This window comes from Antechinus flavipes, chromosome 1 (assembly GCF_016432865.1).
Source record: "Antechinus flavipes isolate AdamAnt ecotype Samford, QLD, Australia chromosome 1, AdamAnt_v2, whole genome shotgun sequence".
In the NCBI taxonomy this organism is placed as follows: Eukaryota; Metazoa; Chordata; class Mammalia; order Dasyuromorphia; family Dasyuridae; genus Antechinus; species Antechinus flavipes.
Window position 1 is genome coordinate 270971206 of NC_067398.1, and position 20445 is coordinate 270991650.

Below are 20445 nucleotides of genomic sequence, written 5' to 3' on the forward strand. Positions count from 1 at the left end.
AATTAAATTGTATTAAGTTCAATTCAATTAATTCAATTCAATTCAGCCAAATACCAAATGGTATTCACAACTGTGAAGCAATAAATATGTTTTCCTTTAACTTCTTATACTTTCAGAAACCTTTGATTCTTTTTTTTTCCCCCAAACTATTTTGATCTGTTTGTTTGATCTAAAACACCAGCTAAGATCTCTCAAAACCTGGCAACTAGGTAGATAGAGTAGATAGAGCACTGGGTTTGGAGTTCGAAAGACTTCTCTTCTTGAGTTCAAATCCAGTCTCAGTCACTGACTGACTTTGTGAAAGTTACTTCAATCTATCAGCCTCAGTTTCCTCATCTGTAAAATTATCTGGAGAAGAAAATGGCAAAACAGCCCAGTATCTTTGCTAAATGGGATCAAGAAGACTCAGATACAATTTAATTTACTAAATATCAACAACAAAGACCTTTCTTCCTCTCTCCTGAGATTTAATATCACATTTACAACTCCCTGATGGACATTTATACTTCCTGCTACTTTATACTCATCATGTCCCAAACCAAGTTCATCATTCAAAGCAATATAACGAAATTTTCTAAAACCTATTATGTGCAGGATTAGACATAAAGATAGATAATTATAAAACAAGAACACATGACAAGTGCATTGAGAAGAGACAAGGGATTTCTAAAAGTACATGAAAAGTTGTATGGAAGAAGGATTAATAAGATTTTCCTTGGTAATAATGTGCAGAAGTTATAGGGACAGTTTTCTGCTAACATAGGGATAAAAAAACTTATTAAAAGTTAAAATTTTCCCAAAGTAGAATGCATTTCCACAACTTTGGAAGTAATAAAAAAGGCTGGATTTCCTCTTTTCAGGAATGCTATCAGTGGTGTCAAACATGTATTGCAGAGTCACATGTGACACACCAAACTCCTGAGAAAGGCCTGAATCAGAATAAAATGTAACTGGAAAACATTTTGAAAAATAAATGAAAATACAATAAAATAGATAATTTGACATTTTAAAACTAAATCAATATGTGTAGCCTTGTAGGTATCCTCATGTGCAGTGTAATGGCCCCTATTTGAATTTCATACCACTGTTGTAAATGAGATTTATCACTTGAGATGAGGTTTGGACAAAATAACCTCTGGAGTTCTTTCCAACCCTATGGTTACAATAAGTGAATAATGCAGTACAACTGAACCTCTTTTATTATCTTGATATTTCTGGTTATGATTATACTTTTCTCAAATTGTTAAGTAATTTCTGAATGGAACAGTTCAATGTGATCCTCACTATAATTATAGTTGGAAAAATATTAATTTAAGGAGCATTACCCTTAGGGAAAGCTTGATCTATTCTATTGATAGCATTCTTAATCTATTCAATAAGGATGAATAAATTAGCAGATTTCAAGGGTTTTCCTCTAAGGAAACTATGGTTCCCAAACTCATTTAGCCACTGACTGTCAAATTGATCTTCCACTGACATACTTGGCAAAGGATCTGAATATCACTAGCATACCATCTAACATGATCTATCTGAGCAATGAACATTTTAATTTTTTTTCATAAAATATGCTCTGGGAATTAATCTTATCATTTACAACGATGTTAACAACAATATTATATTCATAAGCCAATGTGATCTTAATAATTTTCCATCATATTTTCCTATATAGATATATCTCAGAGATCATAATTGTGGCAAATATTTTGCCACTTGCTATTTGCTACTGCTTAGTAAAAATCTAAAATCTCTCCCCAGTAAATCTGTAACTGGGTAAAGCACACTTTTAAGAGATCATATATAAAGAAGCTCTTGGAGCCTCAGCGAGGAGTCAGTGGAGGAGTCAGTTCGGGAGATTGACAGAGCCAGAATTCAGTTGAGAAGATTCAGAGAAAAGCTGGAGGCTGAAGCTGGCAGAGGCAAAGGACAAGCTGCAAGAGCTGTTGGAACCAAGCAGAGAGATAGGCCTCTAAGAAAGCTAACCGGGCTATTTTGAAAGAGACAATAAAGGATTTGAACTTTTAACAGCTGGCTGAATTTGAACTGAACTGAACTGAACTGTACTGAACTGAACTAAGGCTGCCTCCAGAAGCCCCCCAAGTAACCTCCTCTCAAAGAAATGATTCATATTTGAGAAAAGAATAACACCACAGTTCTATACAAGAAATTCTTATATATGAGCAAAAAAGTTGTGGCTGTTATTCAGTCATATCTGACTCTTTATAACCCCATTTGAGAGTTTCTTGGCAAAGATACTGAAGTGATTTGCCATTTCCTTCTCCACTTCACTTTATCGATGCAGAAATGGCAGCAAAGAGGGTAAAGTGACTTGCCCAAGGTCACATGGCTAATAAGTTTTTGAAGCTAGACTTAAGTCATCTTTTTGATTGCAGGCTCAACACTTCATCCACTGTGTCACCTATTTTCCCTAGCAAAAAGTAGAGTGGCCCAAAGTATAATTTAGAGACACAAGAAAATAGAGACAAATTCTGGCCATCACTAATTAGAGTAGCTTTTAGCTAGGCCACAAGTGGATATACTAGATGTTATCACGTCAAATATTTGCAGATATAGCTCCAACTTCAAATATGGAAAGGGAATTGTTAAAGTCTTTAAGAGGATTTTCAGGACAAGAACATTTAAATCCCTTTTTTCTGGGCTAAGCATAGAAACAAAACCCATCTATCAATGATCAATGTCTTCCCAGACAAACTAACACATCTTTATTCCAAAAGATTGAGGAGTTTATAGAAGAAGAGATTTAAGGCAAAGGCTATTGTCTTTCTTTTATATTTTGCATTCATCAGATTATTCCAGAGCTTCATATGGCAAAATGGGATAAAAATGTAGACACTGTTTCAAAAATAACAAAAGCCTTGCCAAACAAAGAAACTATGAACAGTCACATTGGTCAAACATCTGCTCTTAAAGTGAACATCTGTCTTAAGTTCATTGCTTTGGATGTCACCTAATTCAACCTCCTCATTTTATAAATGAGGAAACAGAGGCCCAGAGAATTAGCTCAAGCCAAAAATTCTTTAGTAGTTAAGGGGGAGAGATTAAAACCAACTTCTCTTACTCCAAATTCAGTGACCTTTCCACAGCACCACAGTACTCCAAAAAGGTACTTCTATGGGAACTCATAAAGTCTCCTTCCTTGAGAGTTTTTAAAATAATATTATTTCAACTGGCCTAGAACATCTCAAGTTGTACATAGTTTTTGATTTGGAATCAGAATGGATTAAAATCCAGCCTTTAGATTTGATAAAGCATGACCTGAAAAAAAGTTACTTAACCTGAGACCTAACTGTACTATGGAGATAAGGACACCTTAGTATTTGCCTCAAAGGATTGTTTTGTTTTTGGTATGGATTTAAAGAGAGAATGCATATAAATCACTTTGCTGTCTTTAAATTGTTATACAAAAATTTGGTTTTATGATTGTGCTTGAAAGAGGTGATAGATTGCATCATTCCTTCCAACCTTTTGAGTGTCAGGCTTTTCTCATACTGAGAATGCCATAAATGTGGAGAGGAAATGATATACAGTAAATCATCAGTGTCTAACCAATAGCTCCCATACCCTACTCCTAATTCCTTTTACCTCATTAGGTCTAAACTTTTGCCTTGACCTAGCTTTTCTGAAAACATTTTTCTCAATTTATCCTCGGGTATGCTCCCTTGGCTCTCAACCTGCTTTACTGATTCTCTGACATTACAGAATTTGGGATTCTTCCTTTACATCTATTATTCTGCTTCTTTCTCAGACACTATAAACAGGGTCCTTCTCAGAATTTTTCTCTTTTAAAGCCCAAATCTGCTATCCCTCGTGTACCCCTATTCTGACAATAAATCTATAGTTCTATATTATGAAAACCTATAAAGCTCCAGCATGATCAAATAATCAATTTAATGACTATTACAGGGTTTTGCACATGGTAACAATTTAATAAGTGTTTTATTCATTCATTCATTCATGCATCTTCTTAGACTAGGCAGGAGCTATGGCAATTTGTTTTGATCTTTTTTGGAAAGAAGATGCAATTCCCAGGGAAATTCTAAGTGAAGCATTTAAGTCTTATAGTGATTTTCACAACAAAGGTGCTCTTCTAATTGTGTCATTGTTTCCAGACCAAATTCATGTAGTTGCAAAGCTTCCATAATATTGTATGATTATGGAATATAACTATAACTGGACTCTATTTTTTTTTAAAAAGCTTTTCTTATTATTATTAACTTAGAAAACATAAACTTCAGGTTTCATTGATTTTTGCCTTAGAGAAATTTGCTTCCTACTATGCACCATATAATCCTTTTAAGATTACTACTACTCCTCTGTACAGTTTGAGCAATTCTTAAAAAAAAAACCAACATCAATTAACGTAATTGATCTTGTAGCTAGCACACAGTAGTGTTCTACTACAAATGTATTAAATGAACAGGAACTAATGGTGAACAAAGAAATATGTGAATTTTGCTGAGAAGTAGCAATGGTGGGAAGAAGTTTGGGTGAGATCTCAGAGCACCCTAGATTTTGGCTCTGCCATTTACTATTTGTGTGAGGCAAATCACCTCACCTCTTTAAGCTTAAATTCAGAGATGATTAGCACTAGAAAGAAACCAGTACTTCCTCACTGAAAACTTTTTGAATACTCTCTAAAATGAGGCAAACAATACTTATGTTATTTAGTGCAGGAAATTTTTTATAAGGATCAGTTGTGCTAAATGGTCTCTTCTCAACCCTCATTCTCTTTGAACTATCCCGATTTTGATACTGTTAATAGCCCTTTCCTACCGGATATTCTTTTCTCTCTTAATTTTCAGGATAAGGCTCTCTCCTGGTACTCCTTTTATCAATTTGTTCCTTTTCATTCTCCTTTGCTGGTCTTTTATCCCTATTATGCCCACTACTGGGACTCTGTTCTGGGGTCTTCTCTCTTTTCACTTTATACTATTTTACATGAAAATCTAGAGCATCATCCCTATGGAAATGGCTCTTAGACCTTTATACCCATTCAGTCTTTCTCCTGAGTTACAATATTACCTACTGCCTCTTGGACATCTCAAGTTGGATGTCCTGTAAGCGTTTCAAACTTAATTCAATCCAAGTTGACTTGGACTCAAAAGTCCCAATCAGAATTTATTATGTTTTCAACTAAACCCTCCCTCTCTTTTTCCTAATTTCCTTCTTGCTATTGAAAATACTACAATTCTTCCAGTCACCCAGGACCATAACCTGGCAGTGTCTAGCACAAATTAATACTTATTGACCTTGAAATTATCCTTGACTTGTTACTGTCACTAATCCCACATATCTAATCTATTGCCAAATCTTGTTGTTCCTACCTTCACTGACATTTTTCATTTAGGTCCCTTTCTTTATATTCACATAGCAACTACCCTAATTCAGGCCTTCGTTATTACCTCTTACTCAGACTAATACAATGGTGCTCTAACTGGTCTCCCTCCATTCTCTACTCAGCAGTCAAAGCAATTTTTCTAAAGTGTAGATATCCCCTCCTTTCTTCCCCATCTCCTGTCCCCAGCTACTCAAGAAACTTTGGTGGCTCCCTATTATTCCATGATTAAATCCTCTGTTAGGCATTAAAGTTTTTCATAACCTGGCTCCTTTCTAGTCTTCCTTTTACACTTTAGTCCCTGCATGAATTCTACTATTCACCACCAACTCAAAGTTTTCTAGCTCCCTTTAAAGCTCAGCTTAAATTTTATCTTCTACTAGCGATCTTTTCTGTTCCTCCCATAGTTAGTATCTCTCCTTCCCAGATTATCTTTCATAGATCTTATATGTACCTTGTTGTTTACATGTAGCTTCTCCATTAGATTGTAAGGTCTTTGAGGACAGAGACTATATTTCTGCCTCTTTCTGCATCCTCAGCATTTAATATAGTGTCTGGCTCATAGTAATCACTTAAATTTGTTTGTTGATGGATTAATAATGTGTGGAAGGTGCTTTATGAAGCATTTAATGGTTTACAAAGGATTTTTATTAGTGTTATTTATTATTATTATTACTATTATAATTATTGATGTTATTAGATGACATTAGTATTTAAGATGGTTTACGATGGGGTGGGGGTGGGGGTTTAAAACAGAGAGCACTTTGGAATGCAAAAGACAATACAGACTAATGAGATCTAAGATAATGGTAGTATCTTAAAAATTGTAAAGCACTTAACACAGTGGCTGGCACAGAGTAGGCACTTAATAAATGCTTATTCCCTTCCTTCTAGTTGTTGATCCCATTTCCATTCCTGAACTTTACTGTGTTTGACTCTGTCTCTGTTTCCCTTTTGATTTTGAACATGAACTCTATTCTCTGATGTAGCAAGCTGCTTATGTGCAAGTATTAATTCAAACATGTATATGGTAACATCTGCTGGGATGCTCTTTGACTATCACTCTTAGATGATGACTTCTAGGAGGCTCAGAATCTGTTAACACTTCCCAGATTCAGATGAGGAACATGCTTTATTAAATAGAAGACCACCAGCTTTGTGATTATAAGACCTAAAGTGGAGACCAGGCAATACCATTTACCAGCTCAATCACCCACAGAGAAATCACTCAGGATGGATGCTTTCTTATTTATAAAGTGGGGATGAATTATGTAGAGGCAGCATGGCCTAGTGGCTAGAAAGAAAGTTGGCTTTCAATTCAGGAAGTTCTAGATCTTAGTAAGCATATGTTGACCAGTGTTCCTGGGAAAGTCACTCAGTTTTCAGATGCCGTCTGCTTTGAGTTTTCTTATTAAGGAGTTCCTTCTATGAAATCACTGCTTCTGTCCTTCCCTGCTCTTCCCTCTCCTTGCCCCCAGGGAAAGGTGGGGATAATTCAGAAAAAAGTTAAGTTTCTCCACTTCTCTGTCAGATTATTGTGACTGTCCTGGCCTGTCCCAAATCAAGATTGCTCCTTAGAATAGCAGGATTAATACCATTCCCATTAGATCTTAGCAGCATAATAATGCCTTATCTCTCTATGAAAGCTCTTTTTGTCTCCCACTCAACTGTTGATAGTAGACAACGAATTAATACTCTCATTAGGCAAGCCTTAACGCGATAACCCTCTAAGTGTCATTCTCTGGAACAGAAAACAATTGTGCAAATGTAGCTCTCTGAAGGGTGAGCCCCTTCTGCTGATAATGATTGCATATGTACCTGTGTGGACTTGCATTCTCTCTCATCCTTTGATATAATGATAAGATCTAGTCATGGGAGTGGGATGGAAGTGTGTGGGGAGGCTCATCATTTATACTGGTATCAAAGCTTTCCAAGAAGCAGAGATACAATCTAGTACAAAGTTTGGGTCTGTATGAAAGTGAAGGAAATCAGGGCTTGGGTCAACAAACAAATATTGTTTTAGTTTTTAATGATTTACTGAAAGTTGATGCTTACCTAGAGTCAGGAAGATTCATCTTCCAAAATTCCAATCTGACCTCAAACATTAGTTATATGATTCCAGGAGAGTCACTTCACCCTGTTTGCCTCAGTTTCCTTATCTGTAAAATGAGCTGCAGAAGGAAATGACAAAGTACTCCAGTGTCTTTGCCAAGAAAACCCCATATGGAATCACAAAGCATCAGACCTGACTAAATAACAAAAAAGGTGGTGAAGATTATTAAGTTTTTGTTGGGAAATGCTCTTTGTTTTTTCTAATTCTTTTCACCTCATTTAAAATGATTTCCCATAAGGGAATTTTTGCAGTCTCCCTGGGGAGGCCAATCACATTTAAATTCAACAAACATTTATTAAGTATATGGTTCCTTGAGGTACATGACAAACTCCTTCCCCTCCATAAACAAAAAGAATGTTCTGCTTTATTCCTTTTCTGAAGGGGAAATTTCTTAAATTGCTTAAATTGTTGCATATTGTATTCTTAACTCCTCCGGCCTTCCGAAGCTTTCTAGTATTCTTGACACAGGAGCATAAGCCATTCCTCATTTTACAAACAAGGAAAAATGAGGCCTAATGAAGTTGTGATTTGCTAAGAGTGAAATCGTTTCTAAGTACTGTCTGGGACAGGTCCAGTGCAAGACCCTCTTCCCAATTAACTAATCAGAGACATCATCAAGTACAAAGAGAAAGCATTTATTTAATCCCAGATGCACCTGGGAGCCATCCCAACTCCCGCTATGTGCTCCTGGAAACTATCCAGCTTCCAGCTTGTCCAGGGATTAAAAGCAAAAGACCTGAGCTTTCTCACTGGATAGACTAAAAGGATGTAACCATCCTTGACCAATGGCCACCAATGTTGGCTGCCTCTCACAAGTCATGTCACTTCCTGCAACTTCCTGTCTCCCAGGTTTCAAAGTTCAATCTTCTAGAGATCATATAACCTCTCCAGGGTCCCAGCTCTGGGAACAGGGATCATATGACTCAATACTGAGAAAAATTCATCCAATCAGTCCCATTCAGTACTTACTCCAAATCCAGCTTTCATGACTTAAATGCAGAGTTATCTCTTTCCTTGATAGTCCAATATACTAATTGATGTTTTGTTTGTCATATGTGCCAGACCCACAGTTGAGCATAATTATATAGATTCACACATTTTTCTAAATCTGTAGATGATTTGTCATCTCAGAACTTGATCCTGCCTCAGGACATTCTGGTGTCTGCACTACACAAACATGGCAATAGGAATGCTAGTCTTAGACAACATAAAAATTCCATGTGAAAGGAAAGATTCTACATTATCCAGACCAGTCATTTGATACTGGGTCAATTATCAAGAGTTCCAATGGGATTCTGGGTTCACTGGCTTTCCTATTCTCCTTCTTCCCGAATAGAGATGATGAATGGAACATACAGAAAACTTAATATTGGCTCTTGAACCTTTAGGTTTCATTACAGATATTAAAAAAAAATTTCATCTGGTGAATGCGTCAAAGAATAAAAATAGTGCATAATTTAAGGAATTCGCGGATGGTTTTTTCCAGTTAAATCTTTAAAAAAGCTTCTGAGTTATTCTGGGAGAGTTACATCTTCAGGGATACAATCTACTCTTGTGTGTGTATAGAAGTCAATGATTAGAATCCCCCCCTCCTCTATTCTCTTTTCTTTTGAAAGTGATAACAATACCACCTCCACACATTACATAGGTAGACTTTGTCAGTTTCCAGTCTTTATTACTTTACATAGCTTTTCCATACATGCCTGATTATACTAAGAGGAAATAGGGTCAAGGATTGGATCTGTGTGCTCCTAGTGAGGTACTCCTATTAATACAGGTTGGCAACTTCTCTGTAACCTAAGAGTCTTAGGTTGTGACCAAGAGCACTGAGATATTAAATGCCTAAGGGTCATAAAGCCAGTATGTGTTAGAGGGAGGACTTGAATCCAAGTCTTCCTGGCTTTAAAGTGAACTCTTTATTCACTAAGCCATATACCTCCATTTCCCATAGTAAGGGAGAAATATTAATTCTTTTAAATCTTGAGTAAGGATCACTTAATTTTTCGATTCTAATACAAAAATAGTTACATTGGTTTAGCATTTTGAAATTTTCAAAACACTTTCTCAAACTATATTGTTAGATCCTCCTAGCAACTGTTTGAGGTAATTATGTTCCCATTTTGCAGATGAAGAAACTTGAATGTTGACTCAGGCCAGTGCTTATTTCAATACATCATGCTGCTCCCTTAAAGAGTAAATGTGCTTACCTAATGTCTATCTAGGAATGAGTCTCTGGGGAGTCTAAAGCTCATTAAATAGAAAAGAAAATAGAAGTTGATAGAAAGTGAACACTGTTGCATTTGTGAGGTCTTGTGAGCAATGCCCCTCCTCCAGTATCCCTACCCCAGTGGGCTCCTTATTTTTCCAGTCTGTTGTATGTACTGTTCTTGTTTACTAATCTCCAGAGTATTCAAATAGTAATCAAGCATACTCTCACGTCCAAGTTATATGATGAAAAAACAGTAGCTGCACATTTCCAGGTGCACTGAACACAGCCCTGCTAACTTCTTGGCACAATGAGCAAGCTTGGTATTTGTCTGCTGCTTCAGTTTCTCCCATCTGTCTGGAAATTCACATCTGGTCCCATAAAATTGCTCTTATAGCTCGGCAGAAGCCAATGAGATCTGCTTTTCATCAGTGTTCAGCTGGAAAACTTGTTACTATTGTTTTGTCTGAATTGGAGGTCTTTATGTAAGAACCTGAACTTCATGGTTGATAATTTTCAGTTCACTTCTTCTAAGACAAGCAGGTTTTAAAATTCATTCCAGAGATGAGGAAAGCTCTGATTTTCACTTTCAATCCATAAGCTGAAAGCAAGCATCAATATGATTTTCCAGTCTAGGAGCTGCCCTTAAATTTATCCATGTATTCCACGGTGAGGTATGCTATTAGTTAAGGACTACCTGAGACTATTTTCTAAAGGACAGAAAATTGCCATTTAACTACTGAATTAACTCTCTCTACTCTTTCTGTCTCTGTCTTTATTTCTCTTTCTGTCTGTCTCCCACTACCTTTCTCCATCTCTCTTAACTCTAGCGATCTGTTTACACACACTAATTATTAAAACTTCTGCATCTCCAGACTAAAGGGTTCTGATCCACTGCGCACATTTTAGTAATAATTTTGGTCCATGGGGCAGTTAGATAGTTCAGTGGATAGAGTTGTAGCCCTGAAGTCAAGAGAAGCTGAGTTCAAATATGACCTCAGTCACGTAACACTAGCTAGGCAAGTCACTTAACCCCAAATGCCTAGTCAAAAACAAACAAACAAAAAAAACTCCATAATTTTGGTCTAGAAGAACATAGTAACCAAATTTAACAACTTTAAAATTGAGAAGCTATGATTAAAAAGAAACAGTAAAGTTTAGCACAGCATTTCCCAAATTTCTTACACTTAATACTTAAACTTTTATAGTTTCTCCCTTTCACACTTTGGAAAATTACTGAGCAGTCCAAAGAGTTTTTTGTTATGTAAGTTCTATCTTTTGATATTTGTCATATTAGAAATTAATAATAATAATTGCTGTACAAATGTGGAAACTGAGGCAGGCAGAAGTTATGTGACTTACTCTGCATTATCATCTAATTAGTGTCTGAGGCCAAATGGGAACTGAAGACATCCTAAGTTCAAGTCCAGTGGTCTATCCACTGTGCAATTGCCTACATTTTTCTATTAATATGAACACAGCTTTAATCTCAAGTGCCCTTCCAAAAGTCCTTAATGACTTTCAGGGGATCCTAGGACACACTTTAAAAAACCACTAATGTAGTAAATAGAAAGGTAGCTATAGTTGGAAAACATGCATCTGACTCTTACACATACCAGCTCTGTGACCACTGGAGATTGTTATTGGAAGAAATTCTTAGTATAGTGAGTCTACATTTTTCCTACTGAAAAACAAATACTATTTGTGAAAATTCAAAAAGACATTTGTTGATACTTTCTAACCTAAAAATAGAAAAGGAAGCATTTGGTAAATGGAGGGACAAAAGTAGCTATGGAAAGTAGCTATCCTCATGATGTGGGGATATCAGCAAAAAAAAAAAAAAAGATTAATATTCAATGGATAGGATTTTTGGATAACATCTGGCTTTGTTGGTGTGATAGACGAGAAGTAAATCGGTTTGAGAGTCAGGTGATTCCAGGCTCAGCTCTGCTACTGAGACATTGAGGGAAAAATTAGATCTTGGTTTACTCATTTGTAAAATGAGAAGGTTGAACTAGATACTTTGCAGGCCTAATATTCCATGAATCTAAGATATTAAATGGTGCCAGTCATTGCTTGTATACAAGACATGGTAATCGTTAAAGGAAAGCAGAAATCAGTTGCATGTAGGCTGATGAATGGGAGAAAGACCTTAATTAATAAAGGAAACATTTTGAAACCTACTAAATGCATGTATAAGAATTCCTAATCTAAAAAACTGGACAGAAAACAGTATGGGGTAAGTCAACAACTTGGGAATAAATAAAGACCCTTACCCTTAGCTCAACCTTTTGCCATTCAGAAAGTTGAATTCAGTAAGCAATAGTCCCTTAGGAGACTGTCCAAGGTGGAAAAAGCTTAAGAAAACTTTTTTTTTTTAAACACTTAGTATTTTCTAACTGAGGGCAACAACAGTGAATAGAGGGCTGGGTCTCAAGAAACATTCATCTTCTTGAGGTCAAATCTGGTCTCTTAACACTTAATAGCTCTGTGATCCTAGGCAAATCACATCACTCTGCCTCAGTTTCCTCATCTGTAAAATGCATGGAGGAAAGAAATGACAAACTACTCCATTATCTTTGCCACACCCCAAATGGGAAGAGCTGAAAATGACTGAGCAACCTTCTAGAGGAGCCTTGTTATAAAAACCTGAACTTTATCTTTCTCAGCTTTTATTTTATGCCTCTAATTGAAACTTAATAGAGTGTTAGGGTAAGGTAGAAGGAGTGTTGATTTTGGAGTCCTATAGACCTATCTTCAAGAGCCAAATCTGACTTATGACCCTATAAAAATAATTCAGCACCCCAGACAATTCTTCCAAGGCTATAATAAGTTGCCAGGCAAATGTTAATGTGCACTGGTGAAAGGGAATTTTCAGATTAAAACAAATTTCCCTATACCAAGGATTTTTAACCTAGACTGTAAGCCCTTGGAAACATTTATGTAGAGGGCAGGAATTCCATGAACTAAGATGGAGAAGAAAAATTACATTTTTATTTTCCTTAACTTCTAATTGAAATCGAGCATTTCTCCTAATTATATAAAAACATTATTCTGAGAAAGAATTCATAGACTTCATCATATTGCCAAAGGAGCCTGCTACAAAAAAAGATTATGAACCCCTGATTTATACCAGTGAAAGATCCAATTTTAAAAATTCCCTTGATTGCACTGTATTTAGCGTAGTGGCCCGAACAATAGATTTTGAGTCAGGAGATCCTTATCATTTTTGTTAACTTGAGCAAGTGACTTAACCTCCCTGGGTCTCAATTTTCTCATCTGTAAAAAAGAGGATTTGGGACTAGATGAGTTATGAAGTCCCTCTCAAATTTAAATCTATGACATTATGAGCCTAGATCTGGAATAGAAGGAGAAGCTAACTTTTGATTTTTGTGGCTTGAGAATATCTGATTTATAAAAATAGTTATAATTCCACGTTGCATTCCATATTCCAAGGATCTTAATCATTTGCATGGCTGGAAGTGGGGAACTGGTGACAGCTTGATGTTATAGGAACAATACTGAGGGCCAGAAAGCTGTTATTTGAGAGCTCAGTTTTGCCACTATTTCTTTGATTTTGCCTGAGATCAGTTTACTTTTCTGAGGCTTAGCTTCTTCATGTCGAAAATGAATGGTTTTGACTAATTGCATGCTTAACTCTCTAAAATGTGAAACATTTTACATAGATTCTTTCATTGGATCCTAACAACAAATATAGGGGTAGGTGTTAGGATTATTCCCATTTCATAGATGAGGAAACTGAGGTTGAGATAAAGTTGTACAAAGTAGAATATGGTCACAAATTAGTAATTGTCCCAGGTAAGATTCAACTTCAGATCTTCCTGAATCCAAATCCATTGCTCTTTCCCCTATGTTTTTTTGGTATGAAGTCTTGAGAGAAATAGGTTTTACATTTAATCTGAGTGAAAATGATCAGTGTAAACAAAATGTCCTTCTTCTGGAAAATTTAAAATAGTCTATCATCTATCTTGTCCAACTTAACTAAGTTACCTAAGATGTTTTTATTCTTGACCCCTTGATTATGTATTTTTTAAAAATCTAAAATGTTGTTCTCACTCTGTTTAAATTGAGTTGGAAAATCATGAAACCACAAGAACTTCATCTTTTCCCACAGTTTAGTACACCTTGGGATAGCTAGGTGGCTGACCCAGGCCTGGAGTCAGGAAGATTTGAGTTCAAATATGTCCTCAGACACTTACTAGGACTGAAAGAATTGAGCAATAACAAAAATAGCATACCTTTGCACATATCTGATTCGCCCACCTTTCTTTTAATTAGCAAATTATTTGGCATGGTCTATTTCTAGAAAGTGTTACTACCTACTTCTTGGGGAAGGAAACTTATTTTTCTAGTTCATTCGAAGGGAAATGGAATCATGAGTGATGAGCAAAGGGAATTTTAAAACATCATATAAGATATATGGGTAATGAACCCAGAGACAAGCCTTTCAGCCAACTGAAGCCAAGAGAGGAATCTATTTGTATGATCAGTCAAAATACTAATTGCACCTAAATCATCCTTTTCTCACTTTATACAGTGACTAAGAATTAGAAATCATTTTACTATCTAACTAGAAGAACTAGTGTCTAATTGAATTTCTTTCTGCAAAATTGTGCAACTTCACCATAAGTATGCACTCATAGCATGAAATTTGACTTAAAATGTGCTGGATCTGTCTCCAAGAGTTCATAACGTAGGGGCCATCAATGTTTTAAAAATATTTTAGTTGGTGATGATTATGATTCTAATAATAACTAGTACTTATATAGTGCTTTAAGGTTTACATAACATTTTATGCATATTATTTCACAACTATTCTGGGAAATAGTGACAACTATTATTAGCATTTGTTCAGGGTTACACAGATAGAATCTGAAGCCACATTTGAACTCAGGTCTTCTGACTCCAAGTGCAGAACTCTATCCATTGAACTATCCAATTGTACTTCAGTGTAATTGATTACTTTTATAATTCTATATATTTTATTTTATGCTTTTATGAACATTATTCTCATTGTACTATAGGTTTCACCAGTCTTCCAAAGGATTTCATAACAAAAATAGGTTACAAAGCCCTTAGTCAGGGCTTGAACTATGTAAAAGACTTTAGTTTATAAGATGGTTTTGCTTTACTAAAATGGTCCCCAAAGCAAGAATGACTTTTCTACAGGACTCAATTTCTTCCTGTCCAAGTCTAAGTGATTTTGGACAAAACTTTAGAGGATCACAGATCTAGAGTTGAAAAGGACCTTAAAAGGCCACTGAGTTCCACCTCTTCCTCTCACAAATGAAGAAACTGAAGATGAAAGAAGTTAAGAGACTGGTCTCATAATTACTGCCTACTGCCTTAGGCACTAAGAACTAAGTGGCTACTGACTCCAAAAGTGAGGAAGAGGAAAGGGCAGAGATATACTGAGAATCTGTAAGCAGAAGACAATAGATTTTTTGTGGTCATGTCAGTTTATGGTCATCTGAATCCTTCGTAAAACTTCCCAATATGGCTAATGCAGTAACTCTCAATCCATTTACCATAGAGATTTCACTACAAGAACGCAAAGGAATCTTGCATCAAGGTTTAGTACTGTTTGCTGAAACTTCCAGAACCCGAAGAATATGACAAGTGCCTAAAGTGAGACAGTCTTTAAGTGAGAAGAAAAGGGATGGCTTTATCCAGACATAGAGAATAAGATATTGGTGTGGAATGGCATGAAAAGTAGCAATCAGGGGAATTAGTATCCCGAGTGAAAGCTAATAGCCATGGATTAGTAGTCAGAACAGAATGTGAATCCAGACATATTTGTTAGTGTTTATTTGTTTACTGAACAGCCTCTTCCATTATAGAATGTCACCCCAATACAAAAGATCTTGGCAAAGTGAGAACTGAAAAGAATCCAAGTCCAGAAACACAGAAGTAGGTGCGTGAAAAGGCAGTTTATTTTCTATTAATACTGTACAGAGGAAAAGAGAGAAGCCACAGTTACAGCTTGACTGTCTCTGGCAGTGTTATTTCTGATGTCTTTTTTGTTTGTTATTAATCTGTAGGAGACAGAACAGTCAATGTATGCTTCAGGTTACAAAGTTCAGCAGCTAGCCCAGAAATTGTAATTCAGTGTGAGCACAACAGGTCCCCTTTCCCCCCACCCCCAACAAAAATGGATCTATTTACATGTATAAGGCTCACCCAAAATGAGTTAGCTAAAGCTGAAAATTTCCATCAACAACTTACATTCAGTGTAAAGCTGCATTTTACACAACATTTTCTTAAACCCCTGTAAGAATCAAATATATTTAGGTTTGAAATTTGAGAGAAAGGAAATATGCATTCCCTCTGTCCCCCTCTACCCCCAAAATTCCCAATAACCAACAATGAAAAAAAAAAAAAACCAGGAGTTACTTTCCATTTTCTGAAACATTATTTCACTCTACTGGATTCTTTCTGTTCTAATTAGGAATTATGCTTTGAACACTACTGCATAAGCTGTTGCTAGATGCTACAAAACTATGAAGAAAAATTTTCTCTCTAAGCTGAGAGATGTTTCCTTTTTTTTTCAGCTCTACGACAAAGCAGACTTTTAGAGTTCAGAATTCGCTCTAATGGATAACTGCATAACTTTGCTTTCACTAGATTTGGTTTGCACAAATGCCTCTGATATAGGGGTACTCATTCAAAATAACAGCTGAGCTTGAGTAGGACTTATTTGAAAGAAGCTCAAATGACATACAAGAGAAAACATGACAGGGCATGGAAAGACTTCTTTCTTTTATTAAACTGAGTTCCTTGAGAGCATAGGCTTTTTTTTTTTTTTTTTTTTTAATTTTTAAAAAACCTTTCTAAGTGTTTCCTATACTTAGGATAGTTGCCTGGCATATTGTAACTGGTTAATAAATACTTATTAAATAGACTTCTGAAGCCACTAGAGGAATCTATTTGCATGATCAGATAAAATACTAATTGCTACTAAATCACCCCCCTCCTTTTTTTTTCTTTCTATTTTATGCAATGACTAATGAGAAATATAAATGCTAAATGCATCCTTTAAGTTCTGTTTTCCTCTGATTTGAGGAACTATCTGTGCTTGGAAAACTATATGAAGATGCAATTCGTAGGCAACTTCTTTCAAATATTTGGATTTTTTAAAATAGGTAGTGTTGAATGAGCTACGATGTTGCATCTGGGGAAGATCTAGGGAATTGAGAACATATGCAGTTGGAAATAATATTTGCTAAAAAAGAGAAGAAATTTGAGAGCTCTGAAGTGCATTTCACAACAGGATGGAGATCATTCACATATGGAGAATAAGAATTATTCTACTTGACTGTTTTAAAATGTCCTCTTTCTCCACTGATATTTAGGTATAGTACAGTATTAGGATACTGTAATGTGCAGCTTTTACATTGTAGTTTTAGGCATTTATGGACAAATCTGAGGCACACAGATGTTTCTGAAATATCATGTCATAACAAAATACAGCATGGTGATTTTAAAAAATTTAATCTTAACTATGCTATAACTCCTGAAATAGCTGGAAGAATATGACCTAGACACCTCCTAGACTTTATTAACATATTTGATATTCATAGCTGCCATAATGTAATTAATTCTTTCAAAGGATCAGATATCACTGTTGGTACAATTAAATTTTTTTAAAAAGTGTTATCTGATCTAATGGCAGGCATAAAAAATTTTATGTTTTGGTCAGTGTTTGCTAAAAACAGTTGTATGGTGGGATCACTGCATGAATTTGGACACCAACTTTGATGTTTATCACCCAGTTTACCACCACTTAGGCAAGTCACATAATCTCAATATGTTTTAATTTTCTCATCTGTAAAGTGAGAAGATAGAATTACATGATCTCTGAGGTCTCTTCTAGCTCTATCATTCTATAGACAATCCCACCACCTGTTTTTATTCAGTGGTAAGGCAGGGTCAATAATTTCTCTAACAAAGGTATTTGTGAACCTGTTTCCCGATCCAAGGCCTAGGTGAGCTCTGTAAACCCCACTGCAAAATTGTAATCCTAATAGTGGGATAGAAATGATTCCATTTGTCAAGAGTGCAGTGTTTTAAAATTAAGTTCACAGAATATGTTATCTCATTAGAAAAATATCATTCCTTTAAAAAAATACATAAATGTAAAATAATACATTTCATTACCTTTCTTCACTTATTTCCATAGCACATTATGAATAATATCAGTTAATGAATAATACCCTTCTTTTATACTAGACATTAACATTGGGTTTTCTTTAATATGTCTTCATCCCATTATTATTGTGCTTAATTAAAAAAAGAAAAAAGCTCTCTTGGACCTAGATCTATACTTTCACTACACTACCAATTCTGGGCAAGAACAGCAAAAACAACTGCAAGTTGGCTACTAAATGGTTTTCACTGGCATTACCATATTATGGGGGTGTCACTAACTAAGGTGAATTTCAGCACACCTTCAAAATATCTTCCAGAAACATAAACATTCTTTTAATATTACACTGCAGAAACTACTACGACCACATATTTAGATATAGGAATAAGGGCATGTAGAAGTGTTTTCTACTACATTCTACCACAGATAATGATTTTCATATAGCAGACAGCCCTGGTGGGAATTTTCTATGACTCTCTAAAAAATGAAACTTTACCTTAGTTATTGATTCCTAAATTATAGGAAATGGTAGCATGATATATAACAAGCCTCCTAGTATGGGTTTCTATTCTCAGCTCTTCCACTGTGTTATCCTTGCTGAGTCATTTCTTCTATCTGCATCCTAATTTCCTCTTCTGTAAAATAAGGGAATTGAGAAGATGACCTCTGACATTCCTTTGAACCCTGACATGCACTCAGCTGGGAATAGAAAAAGGCATCCAATTGGGTGGTACAGATGCAAAAATATTGCTTAAACCCTCTATAGATCACTTGTGCTCATGGGATTGTGTGTGTGTGTGTGTGTGTGTGTGTGTGTGTGTGTGTGTGTGTTGGTCTGTCTTTCTTGAGAATCCTGGATTTTAATCATAATTCAGAGGAGGCTTGGGCCCTGATACACTAAGAGGTTACAAAAGAGAATGTTGTGTTTATACAGCTTTGGAATACAGCCTGAATTATTGAAAAGGACAGAAAAGAAGAAAAATAAATAGAGTACTAAGGCAAACAGTCAAATGGCCCATCAGACCTATTTTATCATTCATTTAGATAACTTCACAAAGGCAAATCAGATAAGTTCTGTAAACATAAACCATACAGTACATTAGCCATAGGTAAATATATGGAAAACCACCCTGTAATTCTTTTCTTTCTGCACGTCTATTCTTTTGTCCAAGGGTCTTTTTTTTTAAATTTGAAACTTTCTGATAAAAATTCAATGCTTTGCAAAAACAAAACAAAACAAAACAAAACCCAACCAAACAAAAACAGCTCAGATAAATAAAGGACAATAGGGCAAGGAAAACAAATATCATGATACTCTGAAGTATAGAAACTTAGAAAAAATTCACAAAATATTAAAAAAAAAGTTTCACAGGCAATCATTTTCTTCCTATTTAGTAAAAGTGAACATTGAAAAATGTGTTTTTTATAAAAGTTAAGGCTAACCAGTTCATTGATGAAAGAAGCATGCAGTTCAGTTTATTTCTGATTTTCTCTCACCCTATGAGGAGTTTTTCATGTTGTAGTTTTGATCTACATATATTTAATTTTTAGTGGAGTTTAGGAGTTGAGATTCTCTCTCTCTCTTTTTTTTTTTTTTGAGATTCTCTTAAGTAAAAAACAAACCAAAAACTCAAAACACTTTTCTAAAGATTACACTCGAAAACTTATCCTTCATGATGTGAAGTATAAATTAGCTCCTTCAGTTCAGGGCCTATTTATTTTTTTGTTTCCATAGATCTGGTACACCTAGCTCAGTGTTTGGCATACAGTAGGTGCTTCATAAATGTTTGTCAAATGAATGAAAGAATGGAGCTTTTGTTTGAATCTTGATTGTGCAGTTATTCATGTTCAATTTTTAGAGTGCTTTTTTTTTTAAATAAGTTCAATAGAACTATGAAAATACATACTGATTACCAAATTATGATCCATAATAAGAAATCTTGGTAACAAGATAGTGCTATAGACATTCAACTCAATATAGGTTCAATTCAATGTGATATTATAACAAAAAATCTTTAATTTTCAGAAAAGACTAGTCTACATAGTATCAGTGAATTGGTTAAAGAAATAGGAAAAAAAAAATCTAATCCAGGTTAATTTTTTCTAGTTGTCTACATCATCAGAGTACCCAGGTACTCTGAAATGAGTTAACTGCATGGCAAAGATAACTTCTGACCAAGTCTTGTACTATTCAGCTGAGTTTATACTTATCTATCTGCTAACATGTAAATATGACTTGCTTAAGCACTGGGGTGTTTCTGAAAAATTGTGAACAAGTAGGATTTTGAGTAATCACATTTTATTTTAAATACACAGGGAATCTTATTTATTCTTATATTGGTAGTTGTGAAAATCCAACACTGTCTTTAAAAACTTTTTCATCAATATACTAGAGATCCCTTAAGTAGGGATATTATTACATAAGTGTCTGGTTGGTAAAACCATATATCACAATCGTTACTTTACAAAACAGAAATTGCTATAGAGAGAAATACCCCTTCATTCTCTTTTTTTTCTTTTTCTTTTCTTTTCTTTCTTTCTTTCTTTCTTTTTTCTGAGGCAATTGGGGTTAAATGATTTACCCATGGTCCCACAGCTAGGAAGTG

General features: G+C 35.3%; 1 protein-coding gene across 6 annotated transcripts in view; it reads right to left on the reverse strand.

The window, feature by feature from the left end:
* Positions 1 to 20445, reverse strand: part of PALM2AKAP2 (PALM2 and AKAP2 fusion) — a 518845-nt gene that overhangs the window by 245173 nt on the left and 253227 nt on the right. The window lies entirely within an intron of this gene.